This window comes from Zootoca vivipara, chromosome 2 (assembly GCF_963506605.1).
Source record: "Zootoca vivipara chromosome 2, rZooViv1.1, whole genome shotgun sequence".
NCBI classification, from domain to species: domain Eukaryota; kingdom Metazoa; phylum Chordata; class Lepidosauria; order Squamata; family Lacertidae; genus Zootoca; species Zootoca vivipara.
The window spans coordinates 80,542,195-80,562,410 of NC_083277.1; positions in this window are offsets into that span (position 1 = coordinate 80,542,195).

Here is a 20,216-nt window from a genome sequence, read left to right on the forward strand (position 1 = left end):
ATAACTAACAGCTTTAAAAAGCTAGCAACGGTTGCAGAAGAAAACCTGAAATGAGTTTCTAAACTTGCTTATCCAAGCTCAAAATAGAAGTTCAAACATTTGTCTCACAATCTGACTCTGTTCAGGGTTCGGGGGGGGGAGAGAGATGCTGTGGATGTTAATTAACTAAAACATCTGGTCTTAAGTGATGAAATAGGTAATGAAAAGAATGGCCACGGTGCAATTCTTTGACACTTAAGTGCATTCAGAAGCCAACTTTTCCCAAGAGCATTAAAGGACAAAAAATTATTGGGGAAAGCACATTCTGTAAATTCTACCATACTGTGAGCTACAAGCTTTGACCAAAGTATTTCAAATAAAATATTCATGCCTCCTATTACAAGGGCAGTAAATTCAGCATCCAGTCATGGGGATTACAGTGGCTGCAGTAAAAACTCCAAAGAAGATATGCTATAATTGTTTTTATAAGCAATGGTTTCAAACAGCTTTCGTTTATAATAAAGAGGATTTTCAGCACAACCCTCCATCTGAAGCTATACAGCCACTGCATGCCCTGGGACTGGAGCCAGCTGATTCCATGCAGGAGCAATATTCCTTCATCTCCACAGTTACTGTGCATGTTGAGCAAACAGGAACAACCACATGGATACAGTTTAGACACAGCTCAATGCTGATAATTTCCAGATCACGACTGGAGAGGCAATGGAGCAGAGAGGAGGCCGATATCAGAGCTAGATTTCTGAAGAACAATAGATCTTCCACTCAGATCTTTTAACCTTGCCACTGGTCCCATCACCTCCTGGCAAATAGAAGGGGAAGAAATGGAGGCAGTGAGAGATTCTACTTTCTTGGGCTCCATGATCATTGCAGATGGTGACAGCAGTCATGAAATTTAAAGACACCTGCTTCTTGGGAGAAAAGCAATGACAAACCTAGACAGCATCTTAAAAAGCAGAGACATCACCTTGCCGACAAAGGTCCGTATAGTTAAAGCTATGGTTTTCCCAGTAGTGATGTATGGAAGTGAGAGCTGGACCATAAAGAAGGCTGATCGCCGAAGAATTGATGCTTTTGAATTATGGTGCTGGAGGAGACTCTTGAGAGTCCCATGGACTGCAAGAAGATCAAACCTATCCATTCTGAAGGAAATCAGCCCCGGGTGCTCACTGGAAGGACAGGTCGTGAAGCTGAGGCTCCAATACTTTGGCCACCTCATGAGAAGAGAAGACTCCCTGGAAAAGACCTTGATGTTGGGAAAGATGAAGGGCACTAGGAGAAGGGGACGACAGAGGACGAGATGGTTGGACAGTGTTCTCGAAGCTATGAACATGAGTTTGACCGAACTGCAGGAGGCAGTGGAAGACAGGAGTGTCTGGCGTGCTATGGCCCATGGGGTCACGAAGAGTCGGACACGACTAAACGACAAAACAACAACAACAAATAACCCTATTACTAAGTGGAGCGGTTGGGGCCACCATCACGGAGCTTTGGTCCCCCTGGTCCTCTCCAACAGAGCTTACTGTGACAATCCAGCCCTGTCACTGGAGAATCAGGTGAACTCAGTGGCCAGGAGTGTCTTTTCCCAGCTCTGGCTGGTTCATTCCTTCAGCACGGAAATGGCTTGGCCATGGTAACTTCCAGATTGAATTGTGTTGCAGGGCTGCTGTTGAAGATCACTTGGCAACTTCAGTTGATCCAGCCAATTGATTACAGGCTGCACATCTAACCTTTGTTTTAAAATAGCTGCACTGATTGCCCAATTCCAGGTTCAGTTCCAGGTGCTCACTGTGATGTTTAAAGCCTTAAATGACTCAGGGCCCTAGTATATACGAAATCTCACTTCCTGCCCTTCCTTCCTCTCAGGTTAAGTCCTCTTGGTAGTTCCACTACTTTCAGAAGCTCAGGGGGAGAGGGCATTATCTGTGGCTGCCCCTAAGTTGTGGAACTCCCTCTTCATCTGGTAAAATGCCAAGATTAAGAATAGCAGTGAAAACAACCAACAAGGCTAAAATATCAGCAGCAGATAAAATAGTTATTAAATGTAACCCATTTTTTAAAAAAAATCATCCCCATGCAGGCTGCCTTGGGGCAAAAGCCTTGTCTTCTTTCCCTGTATCTGATCAAACAAGAAGACAGGGCGCTGTTTTACATGATATCTCCATATTTTTACAAATACTGCATATGGATTTGTATGTACACTTTCCTCTGATATATGCATTTTGTATATTTTAGGGGAAACTGCGCTGCATAATTCAGAGGAGTTGTGAAGGATTACTGTATTACTGTACACTTTTTTGGGAAGTGTGGATTATATAGGTTTGCATTCATATATGGTCTGAACTGTATCAGTACCCTCATCCCTCCTGTGCAACTCTTTTTGCAGGAAGCAGAAGTCGAGGGAAGAGGAGGGAACAGTGAGAGCCACCACTCCCTTCTTCCAGATGCTAATACAGGCAGAGCAAGGCTCGAAAGTATGTTTGCTCATTATGAGGGAAATATGTGAATCAGCCCAAAGAGGATGTTGTGCCTTGGCACATGTTCATTTAACTTATCCCTGCTTCATTCAGCCTAAACAAGTATTACAAATGATTTCATTTTTGTACTTCAGAATCATGTCTTATAAAATCATTAGCTTTGCAAGGAGAATCGCTTTACATATCTGTAGGCTTGCCATGTTCTTTAAACGAGGCTGCATAATAAAGGAAGGGTAATTAGAAATGCCAGGGAGTTTTTCAAACGGATTGTGCTTAAATGAAACACATGCCCAGGCCCCTCCAGTTAAAAATCCAAATGTGAGACATGTGTACAAATAGTATTCTTCTACAAATTTATGTGCGGGATAAAAAATGTTACCTGTCAGAAACAGCCATAAAAAATTAAATACCTGCCTACTGTGAAGCTTCAAGTATTGCAAATGCAGCATTCATTATCATAAATGCAGTAGCATGATCTAATTATGCATTCTGTACTCAATTTGTCAGATAACACAATTTAAAAATGGCACAACTAAATCAAACATGTCTACTTACCTATTGAGCGATAGTCAAATTGCACATAAAAGACCTGCCTTGCAGTCAGTTTTGTGGTGCTACAAGACTAGAGGATTTTGTTCAAGTCCAAACCTTCTGTGCTGGAAGTGGAAGGCAAATGTTGGATTGAACATTCCAGGAATTTCTCATTGTTATTGCACAGATTATTGCTACATTGCCTGGATGTCGGTCTGGTGTAGGGCAGGAGATATTTCAGGCCTCCTGACATCAGTGGTGCCCTGTGTGATGCCAAAATTTGGCACCCCAAGCCTCATGCTGCCCATTCTAAATAATAGCTCTGGCATGCCACTGTCTTCATTTCCATCTTGTTGTGCAATAATTCCTTAAAACCCAAAACTTGAGAGAAAACCCGGAACTTGCAGAATATGGGTGAGGTAGAAGAAAGTTATTGCTGACTCCTCCTTTAGTCTTGGACATTTTCCCTGCCCCAGATGTAGCAGGAGATGCTTCTGGCTCAGTAAATTTTCGCCTTTTTAACTCAGGCCCTGTAACAGCAGCTTTGGAAAGCTGCTAGAGACTGGGCTAATGAGCCACCATTTTGTATTTTTTATGTTTTATTGCTTTGGGGTACTGAGGGAAATTTAAATGGCGGCTCATACCTGCTTGCTCCTGCCATCAGGTAACTCACAGTCCATCAACATAGGAAGGGACCCTCCAGAGCATACTTTGCTGTGGTCTTCCCTCAACTGAGGTAACTTGGTTGGACAGTCTCCTCATCTAGCTCCCACAGCATAATGATTCAGGGGTAGACTAGTGAATGATGGAATGATGCTGTAGCAATACTGTGTGTCATCCCTATTACCTGCCTGTATCCCTCTACCACCTAGCCATGGCTGAAGCTGCAGGTATTCCACAGGCGTAATACCCTGTGAACACACCCACAACTTGGCAGTGGTCCTCTGTAAGCTTCAATCTCAAACAGAAGATTCAACTTTATTCAAAACATGAAAAGAGTAGATGAAAGGAGAGAAAAAATATATTAAAAAAAAACACAAGCCTCTAGCATGCTTTTGCAGCACAGCATTTCTGGAGGGACAGAATTGGGCAAAAGATGAAGCAGAATAATGCAAGCAAGCCAAACTCGATCTATTTCTGTAGGTAAGGGGAATAAAGAATGACAGTAGACCAGAAAAAGAAATGCACAAGTGTCTGATCTAATCTACTTGTTCTGTGGAAGTATTTGATACTGAGCTTCATAGGGTATTAGTTACTGAAATTTTAAAAGATGGGTATCAATGCAGTTACAATCAGAAGGGCGCACTCCAATTGCAAGGAGGAAGACAAAGTGTTGTAGCAAAAGGAAAAGGAAATATTTCAAGTTGGAGAGAAGTGTTCCATTCCTCAGGGATAAGTCTTGGGACTAATATTCAATATTTCATTTGTGGACTTGTGAAGGGAAGTGGAAATGTATAGGTGATCCTGAAGATAATGTTATATACTGCCATGCTGTGAAGTGCAGTAGCTTCATACCAGCTTACATTCCACCCCATCACCTGGGCCTAAACTGTGTAGATTTGATCCCCTGTAAGCACACCTTGACTAATTTAAATTAAACTACAATCTCATCCAAACTCACCTAGGAGTAATGCCCAATGCAACTTCCTTCTGTGCAAGCATGTGTAGGATTGTGCTCTTCGATCTCTGTTAACGACCAAGGGATAAAAACATTCAGTGTTGCAATAATATTCAGGGATACGTTTGAAGACAAGTATGTTTATCAGCCAAGGGCTCATCAGCTGAAATTCATGAGAAAAGTGATCGCAGGAAGAATATCATCCAGTTTGATGCAGCTACAATGAAAACAAATACATTTCTAGTATAGATAAGGAAGTGTTTGCACTACTATTAAATGTACCAGTGAAAGCTTATTTGGAATGTACTCCTCGTCTCCTTTCTTCCCATTTCAGGATTCATACAGTTTGAGGAGGGGATTGGGAACAAACACCAAAATGGGAGGTAATGTGGGTTGCATGAAGCAAAACATACCATTTTAGGGGGAGAGGGGGCCTAAAGATGTGATTCTTAGTTGTTGTTTTAAAATAAGCTTGTAATAGTTACCAACTCTTGACATTTTTTTGTTGGCAATGTGGCTCCTTCCTTCCTTCCTTCCTCCCCAAAGTCCCCCAAAACATTCCAGGCAAAGTCTTGCAGCTCTCACAACTAGCACTGAAATTACTACTCCCAATAAGTCACCCAAGAATGAGGTAACCAGTTGGGGCCCATTTTGGTTTGTTTGAATGTGGTTTCCAGTTCATGGTCCCCATGCTGGAAAAGAGTGGATTTAGGTGGGCAGGTGTGTGTGGGGGAAAAAACACAGCTGGACTGACTGAAGGAATACAAATATCAGCAGGGAAATTGAGCTGCAATTGCCTCCATTTCATCGTAATATGAATTCAACCCTTTTGATCAGAACCCATGGGATGTCGCTAGGTTTAAGAAGACTGTCGATACCAGAACTAATGGTTACCATTTGTCAATGTATACATTTTGGAGCTTTTAAAAAATCTGTTTGATTTAATTTTCCGTAAGCAGGTACATATGCATATAGTATTTGTAACCCCCACCCACCCCCACTTAAAAAAAAAAGACAAAAGAGAAACAATGTGGTATTGGGTGGCAATTATGCCTCAATGCTCAACCTAAATGTATGGTTGAGTGTTGAAGCATAATTGCTACGAAGGGAGGGAGGGAGGAAAATGAACAATAGAAAGAAAAACTCCCCTGCTTCAAAACAGAGCTGAGTAAATTCATGAAATTTAGCTTTATGTTTTCATTCTCATGACTTCCCTGTGCCTAGGAGGTAATTTTGGGTTTCATCTCCACATAGTCTTGGCTATGCAAGCAAATAAATTCTATGGAGGGAGAGTCCATTGTGAGAAAGTCACCAAATCCACCATCCTGCCAAACTTGTGCTGACAAGGGCATTAAGTGGTGGTGGTGGTGATGGCAACTGCAGAGAAAATAATTATGCCACTTCCAGGGCTGCTGATGGCATATCAGGAGAATGGGAGGGCTTTGGATCTTGCCATTTCAAAGTCTTCCTCAATCCACTCCAGAACAAGCCTTCCTACTGTTATCTGAGTGACTGGTGGAATATAGAAAGATGTTTGTTACTAAGGCAGACTATTGGTCCATCTGATGCCTTCTGCGAGCAAAGCAGATGCTCTGCCACTGAGCTATGCCCTTTCCATAGGAGGGGAGATGGCTGTGGAGGTTTCCACAATCACAATGAGAAAGCTTCTGGGGGCGACAGTCCTTGCCCACCCATAGAAAGGGACGCCCAGTATAGCCTATAGCCTCAAGCATGTCCTCTCGGAGTCCAATAATTGTGCCCTCAGTTGATCTAATATCAGTTTTTCTGTTGAAAATGTGAACGTGTTTATCTACAACTCCAGGCAGAAATGTTTAAAATAAAAATACAGTATATCCCTACAACAGAAGGGAAGTAAGCATACTGAAGGGCCTATTATGTTCAGATTAAACCTTCCAAGCTTTGTGGAATGAGGGTTCCACACATGGATTCATAGGCACTTCATCTCACTCACTGCAAACCTTTGCATGCCAGAGAATCCACTTTGAAATTATGGATGTCTTTGAACAGTGCTGGTCTACTTTATTTGAGCTGAAGTTCTATCTTTCCTTGATAGCGTTTGGCTGCTCGTCTTAGAGAATAATTCATTTAACGTGAGTCTTTCTTCAAGAGGTGTCAAGGACTTTTTTGTCATAGAATCCATTAATTTGCATTTAAAAGATTGGGGGGAAATCTTCAACTAATTATAATCAGTGGCTATGTCTTTATGCAAAAGCCTTTGTACATTCACAAAGAAAAAGATCAGCAGACACAGTTCTATTTTATGCTTCTCCGTGTTTTTCCCCAAATGGTGTTTTATTATTACTCTCTATGAATCTCATTTTCGTTTGCATTGCCTTTTCAGCATATATTTTATTGTGTACTTTTGAACATCCTCTGAATTCCAATATTCTTTTATTTAAGTGAATGTTACTGTCCCTGCCCCAGTCCTCCTCCTTTCAGATTTTATTCTCTTTAGTGTAGAAAGATTACAAGAAAACACATGACTTTTCCTATGTAACAAAGTGGGAAACCTGTTCTCTCTCACACACACACACACACACACACACACACACACACAATTTGTTAATCTCTGTTTTGTTAATCACAGTACTGTGCATATTTAATTAAAAGACACATATTATGAATGTTTTTTTTAATGTGTAGAAAAACTGAGTATGGCTGATATCTAACAAAGGGAGTTGTATTAGCAGGAGGCTGCTGGGTTCATAGCCAGAGTTTTTCTTTTGTACTATTGCTGCAGAGAGGCAAGCCATCTTGTCACCAAAAATCAGCTTGTCTTTTGGGCAGAAGAATCCAAGGCAGTAACAAGGGAGGTGTGGGAGGGACTCTGGGTAAAGATGCAGTTTTCTCAACCCTGCATGTCAGGGGAATGAGGAATGTATATATAACCCCAAAAGTATATGATAATAATGTACTCTAGCTCGAAGTCAAAGGGCAATGCACCAGTATCTCTCTGTGTAGTAGGACTTCCAAGTTTCTTGCTTCTAACATTGATCTTGCTGCTTGAAAAACTGCTCACAAAACTCAAGACTCAAGAGAACTTCTGAAATATCTTCCAGTGCAGCTGGAGAATGGAAAATGAGAAATATAAGGATCCATGTACTACTACAAAGCCTTGTACTTATGGATTTTTTGATGGGTGGATGTGTGTGAATCTTTTGGCTTTGGCTCAACCCATGTCTATCTTTGGTCTGATCTACTGGTATGTGCCTCTCACTGGTCACTTTCTCCCAAGAAAATGCTGCCTAACTTTTGAAAGCTTCCTCCACACATTTTAGTAATATAACTTAATGGAGCCTTGGTTCCTAAAGTGGACAACATGGACAGGGTTGTAATATCTAGGAATAGGCAAGTTAATGAAATAGCAATAGAATGACAACTGAATCATCCTACACACATTCCATGTTCATGTGTCAAAGAAGCAACAAATTGTGGTCAGTCGTAAATAAGACCAACTCTCAATAAGGGGGCTCAGTCCAAAGAGTTGTTACAGTAGCCAGAAAGGGCCTAGCTACATCGCAGAATATTTTTTTCTTTAAAAAAGAGAAAACTTTGAAAAGTCAGGTTGGAAGAGACTGGTTTCAAACAGATTAACAGTGGCCAGGGGAAGGCTTAAACATTCATCATAGCTTCTCTGCTCCATACAGAGTGCAATACTAAATAATTTGTGTGTGTTTGTGTGTATTTCATCTTATTTGTCACTCAATCAGTTCAGACAATAGTTAATCTGGAATATCAATCTGCTAAATTGCATTACGGGATGGGGGTAGGATAGAAAGGCACGAAACCATTATAAGGAAACACCCAAGTGAAAATGGTCATAAGGTTTCTGTGCAAGTTGGAAAAGAGTGTCAGGTTTTGCTTTCCAGAGGCAGCTCATAGAAATCGCATCACAGCACTAAAAGTATGCTAATTTGTTTTGAGGCTGCACAGATAGATCTGTGTATTAGGTATATCTTATGCATACGGTCGGTTGTGGAGTGGTGTGTGTGGGAGGATAGTTTATTCTTTGTTTCATTAAGAAATAATAAATAATTCAGTTTTAAAGGACAAAATCATCAAACAACCCAGTCTGTCTAGCTTTTCCACTTCAAATGTGTCCTATTTAAACTAAAGTCGCTTTCATAGTTTCCTTTCAGAAAGGACAATTTCCTCTTCTTCGGGAATACTTCATACATTTCTAATGAGCTTCTCTTCACTGCAAGGCAGTTTACAAACAATGGGAACAATTTGACAATTCCCATCCGTTTCTGTGGGGTTGGCGTACAAGAATTTCATGTTGGAAGTAATATTATTAAGCATCCTAGGAGATTCCTACTCAGCCACTCATACCAAGCTGTTTTATTCCTCCTGTATAGACAGGGTAAAATAAAGACCAGGCAAGGAGAAAAGCAAAAGAAACTCCTGTGCCCAATCTTTTGCTCGCAGTTTGGACAAAATGGCAAACCATGCTCTCCTGAAACTGTCATGGGAGCGTCACAAAGGGGGGGCGATGGGGGTGGTCTGCCCCGGGTTCCACTCCAAAGCCGCGTGCCTCCAGCGCCAAACTCCAGGTTAAAAGCCCTCTTGGCGTGGCAGGCGTGCCGCACTGAGCAGGCTTTCTACCTGGAGCTTGGCGCTGGAGGCGGGCGGCTTTGGAGGCGCGGGGGCGGCGATACCCCGCCACATAGCAACGCATGCGTAGTGACGCTGTGCCCCCCCCCCGGTGCATGGCAATTTGCCGCCCTGGGTGTCGTGGCGGCTCGCTACGTTGCTGCATGGGAAACAGAGATCCCCTCATGTGAAAGGAAGAGATGGGGAAACAGAGTGTATGAGTTGCTTTCGATGCCACAGTGACATTATGTCATGACTTTGTGTTGCTCTTATCAATGCATGCAATCTCTCTGACATTTTTGATATGCATAGACTGCCCTTCAAGCCATGCTTCCAAGGCAGTTTGAATAAAAATGAAACAATAATGCAGATTCATAATATAGAGCAGCATATAAAATAAACCGAAAGTTCAAAAGCCTGGAAAACAAAAACAAGTTTACCTGGAGCTGAAAAGATGACAATTTTGCTGCCAAAACAGCTTCATCAGAACATACATACATAGTCCTGCTGGATCAGGTCCAAGGCCCTTCTGGTCCAGCATTCTCTTCTCATGGTGGCCAACCAGAAGCCCACAAGCAAAACCTGAGAGCAACAGCACTCTCTCTACCTGAGATTCCCAGCAGGTGGCATTCAGAGACATACACCCCATGAACATGGAGGTAGAGTAGGCTGTATTCATCATGACTAGTGACCTTTGAGAGCTCTATCCTCCATGAATCTGTCTACTCCTCCTTTTTGATAATAATAATAATAATAATAATAATAATAATAATTTTTGATTTTCCAAGTATAGAATTGTAACAATACAAAATATATATCCATATTTAGATATTTCTTCAAATGTCTGGACTTCCCCCCCTCCCCCTCCATCGGTCCTATTGTCAACCTTTTCACCTGCATATTATTTTATAATCCATATTTTATGTCTCTCCATTTTGTCCATAATATTTGCTACGTTACAAGTGTTATTGCCATCCTGCTAATGCTTTCATCTGCTTACAGTGGTCTCCCAGGTAAATTATAATTCCCCCCCCCATTCTTTATTAAAGTTTTTGGTCTTCTTGGTTCCTGAGCTTTCCAGTCAGTTTTGCCATTTCGGCATACTCCCAACAGCTTAGTTTGCCACTCCTCTTTGGTAGGAACTTTGTCTTCTTTCCATCTCTGTCTACTCTTCCTTTAAAGCCATCCTTGGTGATAAGATTTCCCCAAGTCGAACATTTTGCCAGGCGGATGTGTTCAGGAGAGTGGTGCAACACACACACACACAAAACCTTGTCTTTTCAAAAAGGTGTGCAGTTAAAACTTTTGTCTTTTACCTTGCTTGCAACTGGCCTGACAGCACAGCCAATGCACATCTAAAGCACATGGCTTCCTGCAAAGGATCCTGGGAAGTGTGATTTTCCCTTCTCAGGGCTACAATCTCCATTCGCATAACAAACAACGGGTCCCAGGATTCTTTGGTGGGGGGAATGATCTACTTTAAGTATATGTTGGGTGTGTTTTTAATGTATTGTGTGGATCCGCCCACATAAAAGCTTTGGAAACCAGTGTATTGTAGTGGTTAGACTAAGGCAGGCCTCCCCAAACTGCGGCCCTCCAGATGTTTTGGCCTACAACTCCCATGATTCCTAGCTAACAGGACCAGTGGTGGGGGAAGATGGGAATTGTAGTCCAAAACATCTGGAGGGCTGAAGTTTGGGGATGCCTGGACTAAGGCAAAGCCCAGGGAGTGTCTAAAGACTAAGTAAAGACTGCAACCTGTAGTGGAAGCAGAATTGTTGCAGTTATATCTCTTACACGTGGCTAAATAGAATGAAGTCCACTTAAGTTTCCACTTTTACACTTGAATACCACATGTTTACTGTGGTGAAATATACCTCCTGTCTCCTTAGGAAAAAAATTGCCAATATGCCTTCGAACGTTTGTCTTGTTGATGCCGAAGTCCAGATGTTCCTGGCTTTGTTTCATTCCACACAGGCTATAATAACCTGCATTCTGCTGGTCTCCCTGCACACACAATTAGGGAACACAGCTGGTACAAAATGCTGCCTTGCTAGTCTTCTACCTGATGCCAGATGGAAAGCAAGTACATAATGACAGCCTTGTCTCAGCTACAGTGCCTGTCAGTCAGATTTTCTCTATAAAAATTTCCAGGTTTCTTTCTTCTTCATATACAAATGCTTTAAATAATGCTTTCAGATTTTGCCCTGCCTGGTTTTTTAGTTTTTGTGCCATTTCTTCATGTTATATCACATTGATGTATGACATGAAATTGAATGTGGGAAATGGAAGAAAGCTGAGGGAAATGACTAATGTGCAAAGATCCCCGAGAAATAAACCATTGGTCAGATTTATGAGTTTGCATCATAATGCCATAAATAGAACATAAGGGTTTTAAGAGATTAGCTCCTGTAACAGAACCAAGCTCAAATGCCTCTTTCCATTTAAAAAGCTGGTATCTGTCATTGACTTTTTCCTATGTCCAGCCACTACAAAGAATGTTCTCATTGTCCATAATCTCGAAAAACCAACCAACATGTAGACACTGATTTATTCTATTGCCCATGACAGAAGGAAATATCTGGCAGGAGGAAAAATGAGAAATCTCCAGTTTACACCTTTTCCAGATATTTCTCTGGCTTGACCAAGTCTTGGGTACTGTTTCCTCCTTACCTATGGACCGAGGAAACCACCAGTCCTCTCTGACTGGAGGCTACTCTCCCCGAATTCATCCTTAAATTGAGATGGGCTTTCTGCTTCCATTTGCCTTAAAGCTGAAGCTAGTCAGGATCAGGTCTTGAGATTCTCCCTTGTCAATGGAGGCTGTAAATCTATTGAAATAAATAAGGATTGTAATCATACTTTAGCTAGAAAAGAAATCACTGTTTCAGTTCTTTTTCCATAAATGCAACCTCACTATTTGAACTTTATGGAATCTTTTAAATAAAAAACCTCAAATGGGAACAAATGGGAAGTATTGGAAGGGTAATCTTGGACAATGCAGGAATATTTTGCCCAATGGGGGGCTTAAACCCAGGACCCTGAGATTAGGAGTTTCATGCTCCACTGACTGAGCTATTCCTGGAGTCAACCAAGAGTGAAGTGACAAGAATGCTCTGCAAACTAAACATTTGGCACTGAAGACTACAGCCTTGGTTCTCAGCAATGATAGTGGGTCGTGTTTGTGCAGATAAAGGCCTCTGCAACAGACTGACCATCCATGCAAGCAGTGTGTGGATCACTCTTTTGAAATAATGCAAGTGCCAGCAGGTACAAGTGGCACTGTGGTCTAAACCAGTGGTCCTCAACCCCCGGGCCACAGACCGCTACCGGTCCATGGATCAATTGATACCGGGCCGCCCAAGGAACATTTAAATACAATTAAATTAAAACTATTAAATCAAAACAATCTAAATAAAATATAAACAATCAATGTCCTCCCCTTAGTGGGCCGCGGTAAAATTATCAAATGTTGACTGGTCCGTGGCGATAAAAAGGTTGGGGAGCACTGGTCTAAACCACTGAGCCTCTTGGGCTTACTGATCAGAAAGTTGGCGGTTCAAAACCGCACGACAGAGTGAGCACACCAGTGCAAGTAAATAAATAGGTACCGCTGCGGCAGGAAGGTAAATAGCATTTCTGTGCGCTCTGGCACCCATCACGGTGTCCCGTTGTGCCAGAAGTGGTTTAGTCATGCTGGCCACATGAACTGGAAAGCTGTCTGCGGACAAACGCTGGCTCCCTCGGCCTGAAGTGAGATGAGTGCTACAAGTTTGACTGGACTTAACCATCTAGGGGTCCTTTACCTCTACATAAATAACCACCAAATAATGCTGAATAAATGCAAGTATTTATGATTGCAACAATATAATCACACAGTTAGAAAACAACTAAAAAGTTACAGTTGTAAAAACAAGGAAAACCATTCCAGCCAAAACAAAACAGAATAGATTGAGCCAAAGAGGTCAGTCTCACAAAACAAAATACCTTAACTATCAAATGTCAGGGTAAAGAGGCACATCTTCAGCAGATAGTGGTAGCTATAGACAGAAGTTGCTAGAGGCACCTCTGTGGTATTTCAGGGCCTCCAGTCTGAAACATGCTCTGTCTGTATGCCAGGAACAAGCCTCACAAAGAAACACTGGGGTGCACACACTGGGAGTCCCTTATTCATGCCGACTCTTACCTGAGGCTACAAGCAGGATCACTAAATTCAAGGAGAGTGAAGCAGCATGCAGTAGGATGAGCAAAAGAATGACAGTCCATGAAAGAGAATCAGAGTTATGGAAAAACAGAGGGTAGAGGAAGATGACAAATGTTACTGCTTATTTTAAAACAAAAACAAAAAAGACAGGGATGAGCAGAAAGTGGGATTGAGCCAGTGTTAGGCACTTAAGTCCTGTTGATTTCAGTGCTGGAGGTCATGGAATCATGGAAATGTAGCATTGAAAAGGGCCCTGAGGGTCATCTAGTCCAACCCCCCACAATGCAGGAATCTCAACCAAAGCACCCATGAAAGATGGCCATCCAACTTTTGCTTAAAAACCTCCAATCAAGGAGAGCCCACAACCTCCCGAAGGAGTCTGTTCCACAGCTCTCACCATCAGAAAGTACTTCCTGGTGTTTAGCCAGAATCTCCTTTTTTAAAATTAATCTCTTTTCCTATTTAGTTGAGCAATGCACACATTCAGACTTTGCGGCACTATGGGGTTGGTCAACTCAGGTGGCACTGTTCTCACAATCTGGTTGTACATGTATCTTCATCAGGTAAGTCACCTTACAATAATCACCTAAAGTCACCCCAAGTGAATAGTGCTAGACCTGAATAAGGAATCAACTATTTCTTGAAAATATGGTGTATCAGTGCACTGAAAATTCCAGGTAACTGTTTCCAATTTTTCATCATCAGATTAAATTATTTCATGCATTATAGATTTAATAGAGAATTTGTCCTTGAACATTAAAAGAAGCTATTTTCTCATGCAGTTTATAATCATTATTGATTTTTGCTCCATTTATTTGTAGATTTATTTTTATGTTTTGCTTAACACTCAAGCATCAGAACCTGTAGAGTTTATAAAATGTGATATCTTATTTGCTTTTTACAATCTTATTAGAAAAAAATTGACTTGCCTCCAAGACAGATCATTTTGTTCCTATTACAACATGAACATAAATTACCCTGGCAGGAGAAGGGAAATGGAGATTTTGCAATTATAGATATAAGTAAAGAATGAGGAAAAGAAGAAAGTGAGAAGATTACTGAAACATTTATTTTAAACATTTTCATGAAGGTCATTAAAGAAATTGACACTAATAGATAGATTTGTTTTCTATGCTTCACGGATATTTTTTTTAATACTTCATTAAATGAATGCATGTGAATACAAAGAATGAGTCCCTACTGTGCAGTGTAAATATTTTGTTATGAATGCACCTCATATTGTTTTATTAATGCATAATTTTTTATAATCGTGCAAAACTCTTTTACTTCGGTATAAGGCAAGGTATAAAAGGCTTTTTCTGGATGAGCAATGAAAATAAGCTTATTTCATGACCATTTTTAATATTCCGTAGTACAGCACAGAGAAAATTATCCATAATATATTGCCTACTTCTAAATGTCACATCCAAGTTATGAGCACAAGCATATGGGCAAGAATGACCAAGTGAAGATTTGCTTTTGAAATGGAATAACGGAAAAGTTAAAGGAAGGCTTTATAATGTAGGAGCAGACTTTCACTTCACCAATGAAATCTTGAGCATTACTGTGATTAAAATCTATGCTGATTATGTTTTACTGTAGGAACTTCACAAACCAATGCAATAAATCACCTGTATTTGGGCCAGAAGCCCTACTCATAGGAAAATGAAGCAGGAGGATTTTCCAGAAAGTCCTGCTCTTCTTCTCTCCATGAAAAAAACCCAACCACTTTCTCCCCACCACCACACACGTTAGACCAGCCTTCCTCAGCCTTAGGTTCCCAGATGTTGTTGGACTACAACTCCCATCATCCACAGCCAACAGGGACAGCAGTCAGGGATGATGGGAGTGGTAGTCCAACATCTGGGAAACCACGGTTGAGAAAGTTTGGGTCAGAGCAACATCCAAGCAGGTTTTCAGTCAGGGATGTGGGTGTGACTTACATATCTCAGTAGGATTTGACAAAGGATGCCTGAATTGCAGATTGTTCGTGGCCATGCCATGCAAAGTCCCATGAATGCTTGACCAGAAGGTAAGCATAGTTCAGCACAATATGGAGCCACCAAATGTGGGCAAATTTGTTAACTATATCATACTGCAGCATGTGTGGCGTATTCAGAGAAAGAAGGGTCTGGGGTGCACTAAGACAGGTTGATGTGGATAGTGTTACCCCATTGGGAAATCTCGACCTTTGTGCCTGAAATGACCATACTTTGAAACAAAAACACAGGACAATCCTATTGAAATTGAATTTAAATAGAGTATCCTGAAAGAGGGCAAGGCTGGCTGGTTGGCTGACTAGAACCCTGAACATAAGCACTCCCTCCTTGTTAACCACTATTTCTGAATCAATGCATTCCTTGAAGTACTATCTTTGTCATCTCAGACAAGTTTTTCATATTTATGGAGCAAGTCATAAAGTCAGTATCCTTAACACAGTCCAAAAAGTAAACATGTAAGTCCTCCCTCCTAAATTTTAAATTGTCCACTCCATATAATGATCCACTCAGTATCTACAGCCCCGTATGTTATATGTACACAAAACATGGAAGCAAAAATCCATCTGTTACTTGTGTCACCAGTTTTTGACCAACTCTTTAGGTACACAGTAAATTGTCGACTAACCTTGGATCTCTTGATCAGAGGCTTACTTGAAAACTGGGTCTTAGAAAAAGTCCCAAGATCATTGATGGGTACATTCTGTAAAAATGTGTGTTAACATTTTATTCTTTTTTTTTTCCAGGAAGTTTTTAAGTGGTTAAATTGTATAATTCTCTTTCCATTAATGGCAGCCTTGTTCCATATATTCCAAGCTAAGCACTGAGATCATAAGGAGGAGGACCATTAGTGGTCCTCTATGGACCAGAAGCATGTCTTGTGTCAACAAAGAGTTGTGCTTTCAGTGTAGTGGGCCTAACTCAGTTGAAGTCACAGTAAAAGCCAGACAGGTACCTGCTAAGTTGCTGGTTAAAACAGTTTTATTTCAGGAGTGCTTTGAAATAGAAACACTGTTCTAATGTTTATATTTTCTGATGTCTTAATCTATGTTTTACATTTTGAGTAAGTTATGTTCCATGTTTTCTGTAAGTTGCTTTGAGACATACAATGAAAAGGAGGGTTTGAATTCCTTAAATAAATACATTTTTTTAAAAAAATAAAATACTCAAGAGACTTTTCAAGATGCCAAAGCAATTCAATACTAAGTTATGACAAACAAGTTTTGTTCTCAGCATTAGCTATTATGAGAATATGGCACAGTGACTGCTCTGTTCCAAGAGAGAAACAGATTTGAAGAGAAAAGAAAAGAGACACGAAATAATTAAATGCTAAACTTCTACTTCGGAAAGAGGGGAAGTATTTTGTACATATCACATAATTCATTCACTGTACAAAAGAAATTACATTTCACTATTTTAATGGCATTGCAAATATTACATTTCATCAGAATGTGTGATTTATAAATACATTATTATAAGAATAAAATGAAATATTCTGTTTAATCAAATCAATTTGAAATAACTTCCATTGCTACAACCATTGAATGTGCTTATTCTTTTTAGTCTTTTGTTACAGTCTTCTCTAGTGTATTTTGACAATTATCCATGGAAAACTCATTTTCAGCCCATTATGGCACTCACCTTTTCCTTGATGTGGTTTCATTTATCTAAGCTTCAAAACTCAAATATGGGATCTTTACATTACCCCCTTCAGGGCCCAGTCAAACACTTAGTGAAACATTCATGAAATGAATATCCTGGCTGCAGCAGAAGCCTATTCCACAAATACATGGAAGGTGGGCATAGTGTAGCCTGGGGTGTCATTAGGCTTCCCTACATCCACTACCCATGTCAAAGGGGCCAACAATATGGCTACTCATTCACCATGCCATAAGCCTTGGAACAGAAGAGGCAAAAATCTAGAAAAGCCTGCAGTATTTCTGGCAGGGTTGGGGTGGGGGAAACGTAGACCTTGATCCCCTGAAAGATTTCTGAGTGATTTACAGTAGAACAACAAAGATTTCTGTCTGCCAGTGGTTGAGCAAGAGTAGCAACAAAATGGTCCCCTGCTGAAATTAGGTAAACTGGTGAAGGTGGGCAGGAGTGGTTTTGTGCGTAGAAAGACTGCAAGCTCTCTTCTGGTACTCAAAACAAATTCCTGGGCACAGGGTTATTTCATTTTAGGGGCATATCTTTTCCATTATGCTCCAGTTGGTGGATCTTGGGATTCTACAAGGAGAAGGAGAAGGAGAAGGAGAAGGAGAAGGAGAAGGAGAAGGAAAAGGAGAAGGAAAAGGAGAAGGAAAAGGAAAAGGAAAAGGAAAAGGAAAAGGAAAAGGAAAAGGAAAAGGAAAAGGAAAAGGAAAAGGAAAAGGAAAAGGATTTCTCCGGTTTGAAGTCTACCTACCTTTGCACTGGCACTGCCCACCTCTCTCTCTCTCTCTCTCTCTCTCTCCTCCTGCTATAATGCTGTGTACAAAGGCCTGTATCCCAGTGCAGTGCTAAGTAACTGTCCCAACAGCACATGTGTGATAGGACTATCCCCCTTCTCCCCACCACACATGCCCCCCTCCCCTAATCTGTTCCAGAGAGTTGGGGGAATCCACAGCACAGATTTAGGGACAGCACAAGGGAGGAAAGAGGAGAAAGTCCATCATTGCGCAAGCAGAAATCTCTGTACTGATGGGACCCTTGTTTAGCATTTCGTTGGACAGAAACCCAGCTGTGCAGTGATATAGTTACCTTCTCTGCACATTGGAGGTCTCAGAAGATATTGCGTGAGGTCTAACCATGCTACACCTCACTCAGCCTGAGACTGGGCATGCCCAAAGTGGTTTCCTGAATGCATTCCAGATGCTGCTATCCACACCGGATTTTTGGAAGAGCATAGAAATTCATCCCACCACCACCACCACCCCAAAAAATATTTTTGGAGCAGAACCAAATTGTTCTGCTCCTCTCTGCTTTTTCTAATAAGCTTCCAATGAACCCCAGAGTTCATTGGAGCATAGTTTGAAAACCATGGCTCTAGAGATATTATCTCTAAATACTATCACAAACTGGCACATGAGCAATAACTCCAAATGCTAAGATCTTTTCTAAAGGCAAATACTAGCCCAGAACCTGACATTCAAATGTTATTTGACAACTCCAGCTTGAAATATTCAAAGTTGAACAAAGCTGAACTCAAAATCTTTGGAAAGTTGCACTTGTATCAGACGGATTACTGCAATCCTGTAAAAAATCCTCTTCTGTGAAAGTGTTGGAATAGCTAAGATTTTGGGTTTCTGTGAAAGTGGAAGATTAAGGGCCAAACTATACACTAAGTATACTTAGGCTGGCCACTTTTACTTAGAAGGAAAAGGAGCACTGTATGGGACTAACCTGGGACATGTTCTCATTCCAGATTGGTACATCCACACTGATGTCCTGCTGAAAATTACCTCCTCTTCTGCTTGCTGTTTATCAACAAAAATGCTATTTTCTCCAAGTTCTTTTCAAGGCAAATAGCAGGTGGAGAGGATTTTTGTTGCTGCTGTTGGAAAGCGACCTAGGGCCCAATCCCAGTTATGAGCATACTGTGCATTAAGGGCCCACTGGAATATGGAGTTATCTAGAATATGACTGAAGTTAACTCTTGTGGGGTGAAGATTTGAGGTGGTTTAGGCACAAAGATCAAACCTAGCTTTGAACTTGCATTCACAGTTTGAGGATACTTTTCCAACAATTTTGGGGTCATTGGATAGGAAGTTAGGAAAGTCAGCTAGACCGCTATTTGAAATGAAAAGGGAATACAATGAGAACTTTCATCTAATTGGCTGGCACACAAATATTCTCTCAGAAAAAAAAAGAGGGGAGAAACCAGGGCACCTTCAGGAAACAGGCATATTTTATCACCCTACTTCAAAAGCCCAATTGCCTTTTTGCTAAGGCAGGTGCCACAACAGAAAGGGAACAAGGTGGGGATTTATTCTGCACAGATGAGTTGACCTAATTCTATGGGTGTTTTTTCATCTTACATTTAGGATAAGACTTTTTGTGCGATGAAATCAAATGCAGAAGGAAGCACCCTGGGTTTATCTGTGTCTTTTGTTTTAGCTTCGCCCACACACTATAAAGTACTCCCTGAAGAAGAAAAAGTAGCTGCTATGATTACCGGCATGTTGGTTCATATTGTATTGAACCATTGATCAATACTACAAAGGAAATTTTCTATCATCCTTGTATCCCTCCATGTACCTCAGGATACCATATAGGGGGGTTCACATTGTATCTGTGCAACGACTGTGTGAAATAAGTTAGGTTGAGGTATGGTGACTTGGATACTGAGTCAGAAACTTAAATACAAGCTTCCCTTACTCAAAATCAATGTTTCTGTGCAGCCTTGACCTTGCGGCTGCCTTGGTCTGTCTCATCTGGCGGAGACAGATTTAAGGCTGTGCACACACTGGGTGCTGAGGCGAGGGTGTGCTCTCTCAAAGCCTGGTACGTGAGGTGCTGGGCTTGGGGAAGGAGATGTGGGGGCTCTGAAAGGGGCCTAGAATCCTCCTTCCTCCTTCCTCTTCCTCCTTCCTCCTTCCCAAAGCCTAGTTAGTGCTTTCCCAGCTTTGGGAAGCAAAGGGGAGGGCTCTAAGACCCGGCCAGAGCCTTGTAGCTCCTTCCCAAAGACTGGCATCTCCTTGGCCACCTTTGGGAATGCAGTGTGAGGGCTCGGGGAGGGGGGGGAGCACAAAATTTTGGCCTTGTGTAAGGTGTATCTAAGTCAGCCACTGCATCCA